Raw genomic sequence first — 18,152 nt, forward strand, 5'->3', positions numbered from 1 at the left:
GTAGAGTGTTACTTATCTTGTCTGCTGAGCTGCTGATAATACTGTTCAGTGGTTTCTATTGCCAGGCGTTGGGCTAAGCTATTCACAGATACTATTCCATTAATTGTCCCATGTAATACTAGCACTGACCTTATAAAACAGGTTTTATCAATCCCATTTCACAGACAGGAATCCGGGCCTGGAGAGGGAAACCACTGAGGGTCAACCTGACAACAAGTGATAGGTTGGTAATAGCAACCAGCTGTGCCTGGCTCCAGAGTTCTTAAAAAGTCAATACCATTGCCTTCAAAACTACAAAAACATCTTTTTTCACTGACCAGACACATGATTTGAAGTCACAGAGAAGGTACCCAAGTGACTAAAAAACTGGTACACATCCCTAGGCTGAACCCAGAGCTCCTGACTCCTTACTCACAACCTGAGGCTGGTGCAAATGTCAAGGCTGTTTCCTTGGCCATTTTCCCCAAGGAATCAGCAGAAGGTTCCAAGCTGGGTGGCGTGAAGGGCAGACATCCTTGCTTCCCGGCCCAGCTGTAATGGTATTCACAGACCCTAGCCCCTCCTTCCAGGAACAGTCCTCCAGCCAGGGCCTCCTCCCCATCAATCAGGGTGCTATGGAGTGCATCAGTCATGCAAGCCATTTGGAGCATTTTTCCAAGAGAGGGAACAACCTCATAAAGTCTCAGCAATTGAATCAGAACAAATGGATCCTAAAGATGGCTTTCGACTCAGGCCCCAGTAAGCCGACGGAATGTTAAAAAGACACATGAACCTCAGAAGTGAAAGCAGAGAGCACGAGCGAAATCCCCTTGGCCTGATGAATCAATTCCAGAAAAACCCTTTCACCTGGTCCCCATCCATCAGCACCAGACTCAGAAGATGGGAAATGGTGGCTCTCACTCTTAGCACCTCTGTGTTACAGTTACCCATACTGTACTTTGAGTGTGGTCAAAGAAAACCGACCCTGGGACAGAGACCAGGGAACCCTGACTTGGGAAAAGCGTACAGCAAAAAAAGTGGGATTCTCCCTTCCCACATGAGATCCAGGGATGCTGACTTTCTGATCAGATTCCTATGGAGCAGGAGCTGTTCTCTGATGCTTTGGTTTTAGTTCACAGAAAGACACTACTGGATAATGAGGGTCCCTTGGGTAGTTTCAAGTTCCTCCTGGATGCAGGAGTACTGCCTACTGGCCACACAGCCCTCCCAGAATGTTTTAGGAAGACCATGGTGGACAGGCTAACTGAACCCAGAGGTTGTACCATAACCTGGGGTACTGTGGAGGACCATTTGGGGGTAACTGGATCCCAACACAGAGGAAGAGCAGTGCAAAAGTTAAGCGCGGGCTTTGGGGTCAGCTGGACCTGAGTTTGAATTCACGTACTAGCTATGTGACTTGAGCAAGCAACTTAACCTCTCTGAGACTCAGTTTCCACAGCTTTAAAGGTGGGGGACAGTATCACCAATCTCATCAGGCTATTGGAATGATTAAAAAAAATAATGTGAGGTGACCGGGTGGTTCAGTGGGTTAAGCGTCTGACTTCAGCTCAGGTCATAATCTCATGGTTCGTGAGTTCGAGCCCCATGTCAGGCTCTGTGCTGACAGCTCAGAGCCTGGAGCCTACTTTGGATTCTCTGTCTCCCTCTCTCTCTGCCCCTCCTCAGCTCTCTCTCTCTCTCTCTCTGTCAAAAATTAATAATAAAACATTAAAGAAAAATAATGAGTTCAGAGCACATATGATGTGCAATGCCTGGCACATGGTTAAGCCTCTGCTTGCAATTATGGTGATTCTATTTTATACCTAAGATTCTATTTTACAAATTACTTAAAAAAGCACCCTTCTTCACGATACTTGACTTCCTTCTGATAAAAATACTTCTGCAAATCTACAATGACTATGCAATGAATGGTGCCCCCAGAGTTGTGTAATGGGCAACTTGCACAACACCATAAGCACTGGCATTGCAAATGATAACTCCTCAATAAACAGTAACTAATACTTTATCAGTAAGAATAAAAATACCATTACCAAAGAACTCCATGAGGAATCTTTCAGATAGCACTGCAGCAGGTTATACATGAGTTCCCAGGCCCCCAGGAAGTGTGCAGAGCTCATGGGTGGAGGATTTGGGAGGGGTAGTGTGTGGAGGGCATTGGAAGGTTGTCAGGCAACAGTCTCAGCAGGAGACAGGCAAGCAGAATTCTCAGGTCAAGCCCAAGAGGCAAGCCTCATCAGTCAGGGGCAAGTTGAAGGTCTGACAGCCAGAAGGTCATCCAGAGCACAGACTACCTCCCGGAACTGCACTGGGAGCATATGGGGGCAATAATACATGTGAGAGAAAATGCCCGTGAACTGCACAGAACACCGAAGGAGTTATACTAGCTGCCACTCACCCATCTCCTCTCCTCTCTGGGAGAACGAAGCCCTTGTTCTCCCAACAGCCTTGGGAAGTCTTACATTTTCAGAGGACCTTATAAAAAATCACTTTATTGGCTTGTTCGATTGTTTACTAATTACAATTTTAAGACAATATTTTTTAAAGATGACAATTTCACTCAAAAAACGGGCCAAGGATACAAATGGGCAATTCTCAAGACAAAAATGACCAATGAACAAATGGAAATAAACTAAATCTAAGAGAAAAAATTTAAAACTGAGACAATTTCCCACTCATCAGAGTGGGGAAAAGAGGCTGATAATATCCAAAGCTGGTAAGATTATGAGGAAATGGATGCTTTCCTCATGGGTTTATAGGGTCCTGTCAAACATTGTGGAAGCCAATCTGGAAGCCTTTATTAAAATTTAAAGAGGGTATACCCTCTGACTCAGAAGTCACACTTCGAGAAGTTGATTCTGCAGAAATAAAAGCACAGGAACAGAGAGCAGTTTATGCAGTATGTTTGCTGCAGTCTTCTTGGTAGTACCAACCCACCCCCCACTCAAAACAAAACATAACTAGAAACAACCTATTGCCCATCAGAATACAGTTTTTCTTTTTCCTTTCTTGTTTTTAAAGTTTATTTATTTTGAGAGAGAAAGCAGAAGGGGCAGAGAGAGAGAGAGAGAGAGAGAGAGAATCCCAGGTAGGCTCCGCACTGTTAGCGCAGAGCCCAACACAACCCAGAAACCATGAGATCATGACCCGAGCCAAAACTGAGAGTCAGATGCTTAACCGTCCGAGCCACTCAGGTGCCCCTAACTTTGGCTTTTCTATGTTGTGAACAATAGAACAATGTAGTGAACAATGCAAATGGTGCATTAAACACAGAAGATAGATTTATTTATACTGACCTGCGAGGATGCGCTTGATATAGTATCAAACAAACTGCAATGACCCCAAAATGCAAATTGCAGGCCACAATTCTACAAAATTTACATACATATGCATGTATCCATGTAAATAGGAATATGTGTTATAAGCTCAGGGGAAAAAATAGGAAGGACATACACCAAACTGTCAACATCTGGGGGGTGTGATGAAACTGCCAAAAGTAAGTGGATGCAGAACACTGACTTCCTACTTTGCGTCGTTAAGCGGTAGCGTTGTGGTTGATTTTCACGTGCACATAATTAATTCTAGAGTAGTTGGGAAACATGAACAAGAATGTTTTTTTCATTATCTCACGTATGACCTCACAGTTCCATCTTTGTGGGACCCAGCACTGTGAGTGGGAGGGGGAGTCTCTGGTACAGAAAGCTTAGTAGAGAGTTCACAGACACCAAGGCTGGAATGGCACCCCAAAGCTGGTTCAAATTAATCAGAATCGAGTTTGCACCCTTTGTTTTCCAGGTGCGGACATGAAGACCCAGAGCGCAAGCAGGGCCTGGAAGATGTTGTTACTCACACAGGCCAGGAGCTATTTACAAAGAGAATGAGCACTCAAAACATAAGCATGTGTGTGGTTCTGTTTGAAAAAGCAACCGACCAAGGCCCAAACCAAACATCCACGACAGGAAATAAGCACAAGTCTTGGGGTCTAGGGGTCTCTCCAGCCAAGTTCACTGCCCACCACTGACTTCTTTCTCTTTCCCAGACCCTCTTATCAAGCATCTTATCTCCATTACCTTCATCCTTACCACACCCTGTGAGGCAAGTCTGATTTATCCCACTTTACTAACCAGGAAACTGAGGCTCAGAAAACTCAGTTGCATGAGGTCACACAATGTGCAAGTGGCTGAGGCAGATTTTAAACCCAATCATGTCTGTCTAATGCTCTGACACATAGCTCTTAAAGAAAAACAACTTCCCTGTCTCAAAAGGCTTTTTGTAAGAAACATTTGTGGAAAAGAGCAGTGCCCCCAAAGATGCCAGCCAAAAGTGGGATTTGTGATGGACATCTTTTCAATCATGCCAGGCTGTATGCCAAAGGATAGCTGGTGAGAGTTTCCTGGGCTGTTCCAATGTGCAGGCAGGGCAGGAAGTTGGGATTCTATGTGACCTAGAGAAATGGGAAGGGCTACCAGACCAGATGCAGCCTTCCTGGAGCAAAGGAACAAAAGCCGCTCTTGCTGACTCAGTAGCTCAGGCCACTGCAGGCATGTCCCCAAGCCCAGGCACAAGCTTTGCTCATTCCATTTTTCTCATCTGTTGAAAAGTACATGATCAGTAAGCTTTTGTTTTGAAAATAAACACCCTCTTGGATTCCACACTCTCTAGGCCAATCCCTTCAGCCTTTATTGATGATTCCATCTCCTCCATCTGCCCTCTCCTTCTGAAGAGATATTTTTCTTTTATTCTTTTGGGATTTGGCTGACAATTGATTTCTTCATGGTGGTGGAGTCCTGGGGAAAGGTAGAGAAAGATCTTATTTGTGTGTGTGTGGTGGGGGGAGGGTAGAAAGAGTGGGTTGAGAAGGAGGCTCTGCTTCTTTATTTAGAACCATTTTCACCTCTCTTTGCCTTTGTGGAACCTTAGCTTCTTTTCTGTAATGACAAAGTGTGTGTGTGTGTGTGTGTGTGTGTGTGTGTATACATATATATATGTGTATATATATATGTATGTGTGTATATATATGTATACACACACACACACACACACATATATATATATATACACACATATATATATATATATATATATATATATATATATATTTAACAGCAAGAATGAAAAATGACCTTGGACCAGATTACTGAAGAGATAAGAGCTAATTTTCTATAAGCCAAACCAATAGATATCAACATGAAAGTAGTTAAATCTGAGCAATTCTCGAAAGCCTCCACCCAGCTCTGCTGAAAGTATTTTGTTTCACCTGCCTACCAGTAGTAGCTGACATTCTATTATTAGAGAGTCATTCTTGCGGCATTTTGCTTGTTAAAATGCACATCAAAATAACAGCCCCTCATATTTGAACAGGGTGATGGGATGTTTGAAGATCTTTCATATCTTCATCCATTAACCTAGTCAAATAAATTCTACAAGCCCCTACTGTAGGCCAGGTGCTAGATAACATGCTGCTGTTGCAATGGCAGGCAAGAATGACATGACATCCTGTGCTATAGAAGGGCATAATAGCAGGTAAATCAACTAGACCTGGAACGACATGCCATGCCTTTGACTCCTGATTCTGCATTCCTTCCATTTGGCTACCTGTCACACTAATTCCTGGGTGGAATGAGGCATTACACCTTTGCAATCTTCCTTACCTTGGTGCAAATCAGTCCCTTGGTTCATTTCTATGTGATAATCATCTGGGGGCAGGGCTGGGCATGGGAAGAGGCAAAGGGAGGACCCCACTGTGAGGAGTGGGAGCATCAAGGGCCACCCTTGGGATTCCAGGATGCTTACAGTCCACAGAAGATCCCAGGGACAGAAACCAGGGTGAGAACAGGATGGTAAGATACAGAATCACACAACTCCTCCCCTCCATGGGGCTCCTTGGCAAGTTTTTAATTACCACCGGTTGACTTCTTGTTCTACTTCAGACAGTGTTACTTTTTAAACTCTCTCCCCAGAAATTCATGCCTGTAAACATCTCTCACTCTCTTCGAGACCTTACCTTCTTTAAGAGAAAGTCAAGGTCATTCAACAGATATGTCACAGGTTATACTTTTTCTCACCTAGTGATATCCCCTGTCTGCTCATGGAGGATGTGGTAGATGGTTTTATGGACCAGTGAACTCCTGCTCCTACCTCTCCCATTTCCTGCAGGACAAAATACCTGAATCCTCCTGCTTTTACATCTTCATGCTCAGCTTCCCCTGGCTCCCTCCTCTTGGGTCTACAAATAGGCCTGATTCTCTCCTACCTAAAAAAAAAGTCTTTCCACTGTGCAACCTCCTCTGTGTTTCTTCCATTTCTATGGTCTCCACCTCCTTATCTCTAAGATATTCCTTTACTTTTCTTCTTTCACCATCCCAGTAATTTTGTGTCCAATGCCAACTTCCAGTGTCAAAAGAAATGGTTTTGCCCAGCCTTCCTCATCCTCACCATTTCTCTGATATTAAAACATATGTTCCTTTTCCCTCAACCTGGAACTGTCCCTACTCTCTGCTCCTGTGACACTACACTCATATTCTGTCCCAATCTCACTATAGGCCCTTCATACTCCTGCGCCACCTTCTCTGAGTTCCACACTCATGTATCCAAATGACCACAGAAGGAGAAGTTGGCAAAGAGATGACAGAGAAATGTTCAAGGAGACTGAAAAAGAACTCCAAAATATCCAATGTCACAGAAGCCAAGGAACGAGCTTAGGAAGGAGATGGATACCAACAGGATCAAATCACTCAGAGTAACATTTCTTGTTTTTTTCTAAGACAAATCCAGGTCTGAAAACAGAACTGCATGAACGAACTAGGCTTTTGTGGTTTGCTGTCTATAATAGAATTTTATTAAGAAAGGACCTCCTGGTGACAGAAAGTTCCCATGTAGAAGCTGGGGGAATAAGGGTCAAGTAGTAATAGATAATTCTGCCTTTTCACAGATTCTTTCATTATGTGATATCTTCTTTCAGCCTTTCTCAGGGGACTCAGAACATCCAGTTATCACCACCACCACCACCATCATCATCATCATTATCACCACCATCGTTAACGTCCTTACCACTACCACCATCGTTATCACTATTCTCCCCACCACAATTAGTATCATCATTATCAAATGTCACTTAATGGTCCCTTACTATATACACCAAGTTCTGCGCTGAGGACTTCACATATATTCTCTTATTTAAGGATCATATGAATTGTGAAAAGTCAGTTATTGATATTTCAGTTTTACAGATGAGAAATCCAAAGCTCAGAAAGGTTCAGTAATTCATCCATGATTACACAGTTAGCATGTCCTAGGAGGAGAATTTAAATGTTAATCTGCCTGACTCATGCCAGGCTCCCTCTCTTGAAATGTGAGAGAAGATAAACCTGCCAATGTCACATTCAACAAGCTAATGCAGAAGAGGGAGTTCTTTTAAAAAATAAGCAAGAAACTTTGCCATAAGTTGCAAACGTGTTGATTCCAGGAAAGTTAACATTCTCAAGCCCTGGTCATATTAAGACAAGACTGTCTTTCAGCACGCACATTTTCCAGCTTGTTAAATGGAGATGACTCTACATTTGTTCCTAGAGTTTGGCATCTTCTGCAAAAAAAAATGTTGAAAATCTATGCAATGATCAGAAGATAAAACCTCTCTCCTTTCTTATTTGCTTAGAAGGACCCGGCAGTTTAAAATGTTTTCTCTACTAATATACACAAGAGAGTTTATTAATCTAAAATCAAGATATCTGTTTAAATGTAGAGCAAAGGATTGAGGTCAAAAAGACATAGATATAATTTGCTTATCTTTAACAGGATACATTGAAACTAAATAGTGGTTTAATAGCATCTTTCCAACATTGTGTCTCCTAATGGACTTTGCAGGATTATTTTACATTGAAATTTTTCCTGTCCAATCCCAAAGTTCTTCAAAGACTCTATTCCCATCCCTTACCCTTTTCTGAAATGGCAGGAGAAGGAGAGGGGGAGGTGAAAAAGCCCTCTTGCAAATCCTTTTCCAAAAATCTTTGGCTGAACAAAGACTTTCCCATTTAAGAGCAGGTGACAGTAAGATCTCTCCCATAGGCAGCACATTAAGACTCTCTGCAGAAGTAAACAAATCCGTTATGATGAAAGCCGGACATTCCTCAGGACTGGGATCTAATGAAAATGTCAGTGTTTTATGCAGTTTAAAAACTGACAATTCAACAGTTTTACAGGAGCTATTTAACGTTTATCATCACTTACAAGAGCTCAAATGCAGACAAGGAGAAGGGCAACAGAAGAAACCAAGTGACTCCTTGCTTAGAAGCTGCTATGTTACCCATAACCCATGAGGGTTTTACAGTTTGTCAAGTACCAGAACCCTCAGGCAATACGGCACAGGTCTCGGCAAAGGCAAGCTGGAAATCCACACTCGAAGATATAATCATCACAGTGACCATTCTCTGCACTTTCATTTACACCCTTCCCCATTAAAGACCTGGCCACTGGGGAGTCAGGATACCAGAGAAAGCTGTTAAACCAATACAATGTAATGCATTAAGAATCTCTGAATGTTTGCCAAATTCTTCTTTAGATACTATCCAAACCACTAAGAGAAGAGAAATAGAATATGTAACTTCAAAACCAGTAGAGGATAAAGTAAAAAGAAATAAAGAAAGCACAGTCAATTCAAATTGGGCAGTAAAGGAGAAAAAAAGGAAGCAAAGAGGAAAAAACCCCCACCTATGATAACAGAACAAGAAACAAAATAAGAAGACAAATCTTTAGTCGCAATAAATATAAATAGCTTAAATTCACCCATTGAAAGACAGAGATGCTAGATTTAAAAATAAAAACCAGCTTTATGTTGCTTATAAAATGGACCAGTGACACACAAAAGCTGAAAATAAAAGGATAGGAAAGGCATACACTCACACAAATTAACCAAAATAATGCTGCTATAGCAATATTATCAGACAAAATAAAATTTAAAGATAAAAGCATTAATAGTGATAAATGGAGATACTAATGGTAACAAGAACAACCCATCAGGAAGCTATAATATTAGATAAAGAAATTGAATACAGTTAAGAGCATAGCCTAGAAATAGAGAAAACAAAAACTGACAGAATTACTAACAGAAATGACCAAATCCATAATCATCGTATTTGAATGCTTCTCTCCCAGAAACTGAACAGTTAAACAGCTAAAACATTAATAGGAATATACAAGATTTCAGTTTCATAATTTATAAACTTCATCTAAAAAACATACAAAGAATATGTACTCAAAGAGAGAATATACATTCTCTGCAAGTACACATGGAATGTTTACACAAAACTGAGTATGTGCTTGCCATTGAAAAGTCTCCAAAAATCTTAAGAAGTGATATCACATGCTTGACATCTGAACTTCTCCATTGAAACAATATTGACATCTTAGAACATTACACATCAAGGCTATTTCACCCAATTCTTTGCCTAGAAAAATTTTCTCATTTTCCAAGGCTTTTCTTGCTGTCACCTCCTCAGAGAAGCCCTCTCTGATTACCTTAGGTGGAGTAGCACCTTCCACCCCCTGTCACTCTATTATATCGCTCTGTTGTATTTTCTTTGTGTGAGAGATCACTCTGTTGTTTGTTTACTGGTTTACTATCTCTTCTCACCCCACCCTAGCCCCCAACTAAAATGGAATACATTTGCAATCTCTTGCTTCTGGAATGGAGCCTGATACATAGTAGGCACTCAGTAAACACAGACTGCCCTGGTGGCCTGCAACACTCACAGCCTCTCCTAGAGTACAGATCTCTCCTCTAGAACAGATCACATTACATTAGGATTATTTGTATGTTTGTCTCAGTAAGAGACAGCGAGCTTGTCATCATATCTGTGTACATAATAGGCGCCAAATAAATGGTCGCTGAATAACCTATCACTTCCCTTGTGTGCCAGAAGAAGTCTGAACACTTGAGAAGCCAAGTGACCTGCTTAGAGCCACATGTTGTTAATGGAAGTGCCTGATTCTTGACTGTGAGCATCACTCTGATCCCCTTCAAGTCACTTCTGTATCACACCCTATCGTGTGTGGAGGCTGCAAATGAGGACAGAGGAGATAACCTGGAAATACCTTTTTCAACAAACTTGGTGTTTCTGTTATTATTATACAGATACTATCCTTTGCCAATTCTATTAAAATGGACTCAAATCACTTCTTATAATAACTGCATGTCTCTACAAGGACTGAATTTTCCAGTTTAACAAGGGATAGCTTATTGACTCAAAATCAGCAGTGTGGCTGTATTATTAGCCCAACAGTTTGTGTGACCTTGGACAAGTCACTTAGTGGGCCTAAGCCTCAGTTTCCATATCTATGAAATGGTCATAATATCAGTACTTAAAATCAGAGGTTATTATGAAGACTAATTAAATTACTCCAACAGAGCACTGAATATATAGTATGTGTCCCAGCATACTTAATAAATGTTGCTAAGCTTTCAGACCCTTGCATAGTCAACTTGATTACTTTGCATTAATTGTTCAAGAGTTTTGCTCAAGAAACTGGCTTTTGATAATCTGCCTTCAGGAGCTCTTTCAGAAATGCGACATTGTTACAGAATGAGTCTTAAGGTTCCTTTGAATCTGACTAAATTCATTCCTTGTTGTCGTTGCTAGTTGTTAGAGCAGAGCTAGAAAACTCCTGGCTGATGCCACATGTATTGGTTGAACGGCCTTTTGACTGAAGATTTCAGGAATATGAGGCTGCTAGAGGGGTAGCCAAGGTGACAGCATTGATTAACAAAGGGGCATATTGTCTGGCACATTCTTCTCTGACCTAACGCTCCTCCTGGCTCAGAAGGAACTATTCTAGAATGGAAAATTTCCACCATAAACATCTGTTTGCCAGATCTGCTCCAACATTGTAGCCACTGGGAAAAGCCATCAGACATTAAGGATTTTCCTTCAGATTGGGAGCTACTTGACAAAGGGCACAACCGAACTTCAAATTTATCATGGAAGACAGGGGCTGCATAATTTAGATGAGCACTCCTTTTAAAGATAAAAAATGTTGCACAGCCTTCCTCTTCAATGATTTTATTTCTCTTATTTTTTGATTCAGAAAAACACCTGGCAACAAAAAGCTACTAGGAATTCAGTAAATTTGTAAGTGAATTATTATTTTAGAAGTCACAATAGTATCTATATATGTCAGAAACTGTCACATATATATTTATGAGGCATTCTATTCTGGTCCAGGGTTGACTCGTGTGTGTGTGTGTGTGTATGTGTGTGTGTGTATGGTTGAGGACTCTCAAGGGGCTTTAGTCCATAGGTACACTGTATTTCACTGATACAAAATGTAGACTTTGTTCCCTTTAAACCAGGGTTTTTAAACATTAGCACTATTGATATTTTGGGCAGGACAAGTCTTTGTTGTCGAGGCTATTCGGTGCATAGTGGGCCTCTACCCATTAGATGCCAATAGCACTCTCCTCACATACAACCTGAGTTTGTGATCACTAAAAATGTCTCTGGACATTGCCAAATGTCCGCTGGGGGTTGGGATGGGAGCAAAAGTGCTACCGACTGAAAACCACTGGTTTCAACTTTCCCCACGTTCTAGCTTTCTCTACTGAAATTTGTTCATTGAGGCAAGCTATTCTGTAGAGGAAGAGAACTGAATATGGGGTAGGTAATTTTTGTGGGAATACTCACACTTAATAGTTATGACATTTGGTTAGGTTGATTACCTACCTAATTATTTATTTTGCACCTCCAAGTCAATCTTGCAAGTGGAATGTTGGAGACAAAAAGGACACTGAGCTGGTAGGAAACATGAGTTCGACTCTCACCTCCACCAGGAAACGGCCATATAACCTTTGGTAAATACATCCTTCTCTGGGCCTCAGTTTCCCTATGAGTCGAAAAGCTCATATGGGGCACTGAGGCAGAGGGCCATAGCTAAGATGGAAAATGGAAAGAGAATTCTACCACCTATCACCCCATAAAAATGCAGTAAGGGACTCACAGCTGACATTAGAAGCAATTAAGACATGAATCACCATTGCAGAAAATACCGTCAGTGAAACAAAGCCTCAACTTGCAAGGTTACCCCAGAATGGGGAGATGCAACAAGATGAGGGACATGGGCATTAGATGGTGAAGAACCTGAGGCTAACAGATGCTCCAGAAGAGAAGGCTAAAACTAAGAAAAGAAGCAATACATTTTTGCAGATGGAAAAGGTACACAGCAAGATAAAAGAGCTTGTAAACACCAGGAATATAAAGAAAGCAAATACCAGATATAGGTTAGCAAAATTATTGGCTTGTCTACATAAGGAAAAAAACAATCCACAAGCATCTAGTAAGAAAATAGCAGGCTGCCTTTAAGAAGCACACATCGGGCCTGCCTCAGGAACCACCAGACATAGAGAGACCTCCCACAGTTATGCACAAGACAAGGCAGGCATCTGTGTCTACCATCTTCCCCACCCAAGTCCCAGCTTTGGTTGATATACCTGGGATTTCAAACTAAAACATTTCTGTTTTTGGCGTTATAGCCCTTTTGAGAGCCACTTTGGACATGTGTGCTCTGGCTTTGAATCCATGTTTATGACAGTGGTTTGTGATCCTTAAGTTTTTATTTATTTATTTATTTTTGAGAAAGAGAGAGAGAGAGAGAGAGAATGAGGGAGCGTGTGCACAAGTGGGGGAAGGGCAGAGAGAGGGGGAGACAGAGGATCTGAAGCAGGCTCTGTGCACACAGCACAGAGCCTGAGGTGGGGCTCAAACTTACGAACCGTGAGTTTCGTAATCATGACCTGAGCCAAAGGCAGACGCTTAACCGACTGAGCCACCCAGGTATCCCTGTAATGCTCCAAATTAATTCAGGAAGGGGACAGGGGCTTATAAAGGTGCTGATGAGAGTAAGCACCAGCCGAGAGAGCAGGTGGTCTGTGCACGGGTCATGAGCAGGCCTTCCAAAGCTGCCTGGGTAGACCTGATCCCAGAGCCCCACTTAGCCTGGAGCAAATGAGTCAGAATCCATGAGGTGGGGCCTGGGTGAGTGCCCACTGTGTTCTTATGAGAAGCTCAGCTTGGGTGGTGATCCACCGACATTGACCTGACAAGGTGGTGCCATGTGGCCTCTGGACAGCTTACTGGAGGGGCAGATCTGGGCGTCATCCATGCTGCTGCTCACAACTATGAGCCCACCACAAGGCCCTCCACTGCATGTCCTCATCGGGGCTGCACACTGTGCTGACAGGGACCAGGAAGGTAATGTGAATGATGGATATGAGCCCACTGGAAGCAAGACATCAGTGACCAGTAAACTTGAAAGGGGTCTGGGATGAGAGGGGACCGCTGTAGCAATCTGTGGGAATATGGCCCTGTGTCGCTGGATCATCTGATTCCCCCCCCAGATCCAGAAATCTGGATTATATGTGGTATTTGCAGGTTTGGAGGGGGCGGGGGGGGGGAACCTGTGTGGGTCATCCCAACAGCCACCTGAGCAGAATTGGCTTATAGGCTCTGTTTGGGACCCTGGCCCCTAATTTTTCAGGTCTGCAGAAATGGTCCCTTTGTTTCAATCAAAGGAAACCTCTGTCTCCTCAGAAAACAGGCGAGGCTTTTTTCAGCAAGCAGAAACTCAGATGCTCCAAAGAGCTGTCTTTATTAATTTGTTAATTTTTTTAAAAGCCACTCAGACCACCCTGAAGTTTAACTGCCCTCTGTCATTTTGTGCTCCCAGGCTTTGTGCAGACAGTCAGTGAGCTGTGCTTAGGCACTCTACAAGTCAGAGCTCATGCCACGAATTCCCTCCTATGGGAGAGTTCTGCCTCTCTGAAGAGGAGCAGACGTGCTCAGAGCCTGGTAGTCTGCACTGTCACTCCTAAATGACAGGCGAAGAATGAACAGCTACAGAACTCAGTGGGACCAGAACACAAAGAGGTTCAGGAGGCAGAGTTAGTTTTGTCTTTCCTCTGTAATCATCAGTATGGACTGTGGACTGACTGACCATGTGTTGGGCATTGTGTTTCGGCTGCACAGTGAAACAGTAAGACCTCAGTAACTGCTTTTGGGTGGATGAATGAATAAATGAATGAAATAGATATCACTTTGATTTCACACTCCTCAAATTGAGCTTCAGTATTGCAAGGACATTTCGATTTACAGAACATCTTCTCTCATTTGTCTGCTATTTCTGAGTGCCAGATCTGGGCAAAGTCAGCATGTTAGGCACACACACATACACACACACATCCCCAAAGAAAACAAAGAACCTGCCCTCAACCTTTGTCCCTGCTTGGACAAATGAGATACGTGTAGTGATGACTCCAGGTCAAGAAGGCAGCGGGTGAAGACAGCTCCTCATTCCTCAGAGCTGCTGGCCACACCTAAGAAGGTTCTCTGAACATGACTGAAATGTCTCCCTAAAAGTCACACAAGAATCTTCCAGGTTATGATGAATGTTCCCTACAGGCAGCTTTGCTCTCAAGGGGGAGACCAACAAAGGCTGCCCCGTAAAGAAGGGATCTCAGAGAAACACTGGAAGCACTGGAGGCCAGGTACTGGTGTCACACTTAGGCACAGGGGTGGGAGCCCTGTCAGTGCACACTTGGAAATCTGTCTCTGTGGGGGAAGAGCTCCTCGCCCGGGGCTCACTCTGCACCACGCTTTGGGTGTTTTTGCCCATGTGCTTGCTCAGAGATTCTCTGCTGTGGTGGCCTCTGGGGCAGAATCCCAGCTAGTATGGGAGGTGGTATGGTTCCAGCTCCCCAGGGACGCTCGCTCTTAACCCCCCACCATGCCACCAAGCTAGACACCTGCATGAATACCCACCTGGTTATCCTTTGGCTCTCAGCTTCAAGCTCATGTCCAAAGAGCAGGCCTCCCCAGCTAACCCAAGAGGAAATCTGCTTTGTTCTCTGCTCTCCTGGCTCTCTTAGCCTTCAGAGCACCTTTCGCAGTATGAAAATGCACTTTTATTTGACTAGTTATTCGCTAGTATCTCCTGGCCCCCAGGCTGTGGACTCCCAGAGGGCAGGGATAGGCTGTGTCTGTCTTGTTCACAGGTGCATTCTCAGTCACCCCTGGTAGCCTAGTTTTGTCTTCCAGTAGGATGGGCTTCCTGGTGAGTTGGGGCACTTACATGGTAGGGAGACTTTCCTCCACTCCCCAGGGAGAACTCCACAAGGCCAGGGAAGGCTGTCAGGCTGCCAGGAGCACTTCCCACCTCCCACTCTTCTTGATGGCTCCTTCAAACCTACCTTTCCCTTCTCTACTGAAGAGCTCAAACGAGAGACCTCATAAAAAGCAACTAATTCTCCAAACCAGAGATGCTATGCCTATAATATAGTCTGTTACTGCAAAAGAGCTGTGGGTAGTCAAGACAAAAAAACAACACCCAAAAACCATCGGTTCCTCACTCTAGGAGTCCCAAATCTTTAACAACTCCTTTGCCTCGAAATCAAGTAAGTTTTTTTAAACAAGTCATATTTAAAATATGTGTTTCCTCTTCTCATTATAAAGAGAATCCTAAGAGACCACTTTTTTTTTTACATTCAATAAAAATCCAAACAGCTGCTTTGTTCCCAAATCACATGGTACATTTAATACAACACCCCGAAGACCACAATTGGCATTCACAGATAACTTTTTACGAAGACGAAACCTAATGAACATGGTCACCATCCTTCCTAAAACTAAAGTGAAGCCAGCAAGAACTATGCATGGGCTCCAGTCATGTTCTGGTGCCATACAGATAATTTCACACTCGTACCCCCAGCACCTTGTACCCCCAGCCACATTTTTTCAGTTCTCAGTAGCTGACGGAGCACTGTGCCTATGGGACCACATCTTAGAGACAGACATCAATACAAATAGATGACCTTAAGACTAAACGGTATTTAATGTTTCCTTAACAATTCAACTCCTTTCAGACTTTGCTATGCTACAAGATAAGGCTGCTACTTTAGGTTATCACATGAACGTATTGTCACATAGATACATATAAATATCAATATATGAATATATTAGCCAACAGGGACACTGGTTTATAAATATTGAATTGTATATAAAAATACTTCAGTGACCAAGCCTATTACTTAACCTTTGCAATTTTCTCTCTTCCTTCCCCTTCCTCTATTGCTGCAGACATCACTCAGCAGGTGTGTTTCAGGATCAGAAAGAAGGCCAGTGTGCTGTGGCAGAACCCCAGGGACGCGAGGGAATGGCACCCAGATGAGGCTGGGTAGGTAGGCAGGGGATGTGCATGCCAGGCCTTGTAGGCCCTAGCCAAGCATTTATATTTATTCCAAGCACAAAGGGAACTGCGTGGGGGCATTTAGGAAGTGAGTGTATGATGTAATTTACATTTATTATAAAGATCATTCTGCCAAACTGTCTAATGAATTTATGCCTTGTGCCCCAAATTGATTACAAGTTCCTGGCTGACAGGGCTATAGGTATTCTCCTATAAATGCCCTCACCTCACATACTCACAGAAGTTTTAAACCAATACTTCTCAAACTTCTGTGTGCAGCAGAATCACCAGGAAGCCCATTCAAACCCAGCTTGCTGGACCCCACCTGCAGAGTTTCTGATTCAGCAGTTCTGGGCGGGGCCTGAGAATCTGCATTTCTAACAAGTTCCCAGGTGATAGATGCCAGAAAGCAGGTTGCTGGTCCAGGCAGGGTGCTTAGACAGACGGTGCTTAAACCTATTTGTTGAATAAATCAGTCGATGAACGGCCATGAAAACATTTTTCAAACAAAACAACAGAAATAATCAGTGGTTTGAGTCTGACCTCAAATGGCAACCATTTATTCTAATTTGTCTTTTTCTGTTCTTAAGTTATTCCCTGCACCATGTTATGCAATGATAACCAGAGAACTAAGCCCTGTGTGCAGAAGTATTTTGAAAGGACATAAATCATTGTGATTAGACAAGATGAGACACTTCAGAGACCACATCACCAAGCTTAATTGCAAATCAAATGTCATTCCAAAAAAAATTTTTTTTTTTACAAAAGTATGTGATTTATTTGTGTAGGCAGTAATTATCTGCCTCAATCCAGAAAAGGATGTGAGGTAGTGAGGCATCTGAGGCAAAACTGAAAATGAAGCTGAACTTTTCCTTGGAATTCAGGCATAAAGCTCACCATGGCCCATCCCCATCTAATTCAAAGAACACAACATTGCTGAACACACCTACTATAAGAAGAGGTTCTTCCTACTCTCTCTCTTTCTTTTTAATTTTTATACGTTTATTTATTTTTTGATAGAGAGAGACAGAGCACAAGTGGGGGAGGGGCAGAGAGGGGGAGACACAGAATCCAAAGCAGATTCCAGGCTCTGAGCTGTCAGCACAGAGCCCGATGCGGGGCTCAACCTCACAAACCATGAGATCATGACCTGAGTCGAAGTCGGATGCTTAACTGACTAAGCTGCCCACGTGCCCCTTCCCACTCTCTTTCTTGAAGGAACCCCCAAAGATTCCAATTGAGGTGCTTATTATGATAAAGCAGAAATGCAACTGAAGAACAAAAACGAGATAGAGACTCAGAACCAAAGGATAGAGAGTATGCTTTAGATCGAGGGAAGTCGGCACAGACCACTGTGCAAGAAGCACCCCTGCGGCTCTGAGGGTTTACTCTTTCCTGCCACATGTGAGCCATGGTTTTCCACATGCAAATGTACATCCACCCAGAAATTGTTATCATGGCCCAACCCACAACAGGCAGTCCAACCTTGGGGGCTTAGGGGTTTAGTAGGAAGCCCTTTTGCCCGAGGCCTATAAAGTCAGAGGTTCACGTTCTGCTTAGGGAAAAAGCTGGTTAGACACACCCCCGGGGCTGTGTAAGGCCATACTTAAACACTGGGGGTGGTCTCAAGGCCAGCTCATTTCTTTGGTAGTTATTCAGGATCTCATGGTCTAAGGTGGAGTTGGGGGAGGATTCAAAACATCAAAAGCCAGAGCATCAAAACAAGAAAGGCTGTTGAAAATCACAGGCCTTGAAAAGCAACTGATAAATATAATAGTCATGAAAATAAGGAACCAATGAATGAACCATACTCTCTGTCCACATAGCAAGACACAAACAACATGAGACCGATAACAAGAATTTACATCATGTGGATGATGAACCTTGATCTTTGTTCTATGCTGGGGTAATCATGGAATGGTCTGGCT

At 43.0% G+C, this 18,152-nt stretch overlaps 1 protein-coding gene across 16 annotated transcripts in view; it reads right to left on the reverse strand.

The window, feature by feature from the left end:
- ERC2 (ELKS/RAB6-interacting/CAST family member 2) overlaps nt 1-18,152 on the reverse strand; it is a 926,312-nt gene that overhangs the window by 81,597 nt on the left and 826,563 nt on the right. The gene's annotated exons all lie outside the window — the stretch shown is intronic.

The sequence above is a fragment of the Panthera pardus genome, unplaced genomic scaffold (genome assembly GCF_024362965.1).
Source record: "Panthera pardus isolate Hobbes unplaced genomic scaffold, ASM2436296v1 HiC_scaffold_8, whole genome shotgun sequence".
Taxonomy (NCBI): domain Eukaryota; kingdom Metazoa; phylum Chordata; class Mammalia; order Carnivora; family Felidae; genus Panthera; species Panthera pardus.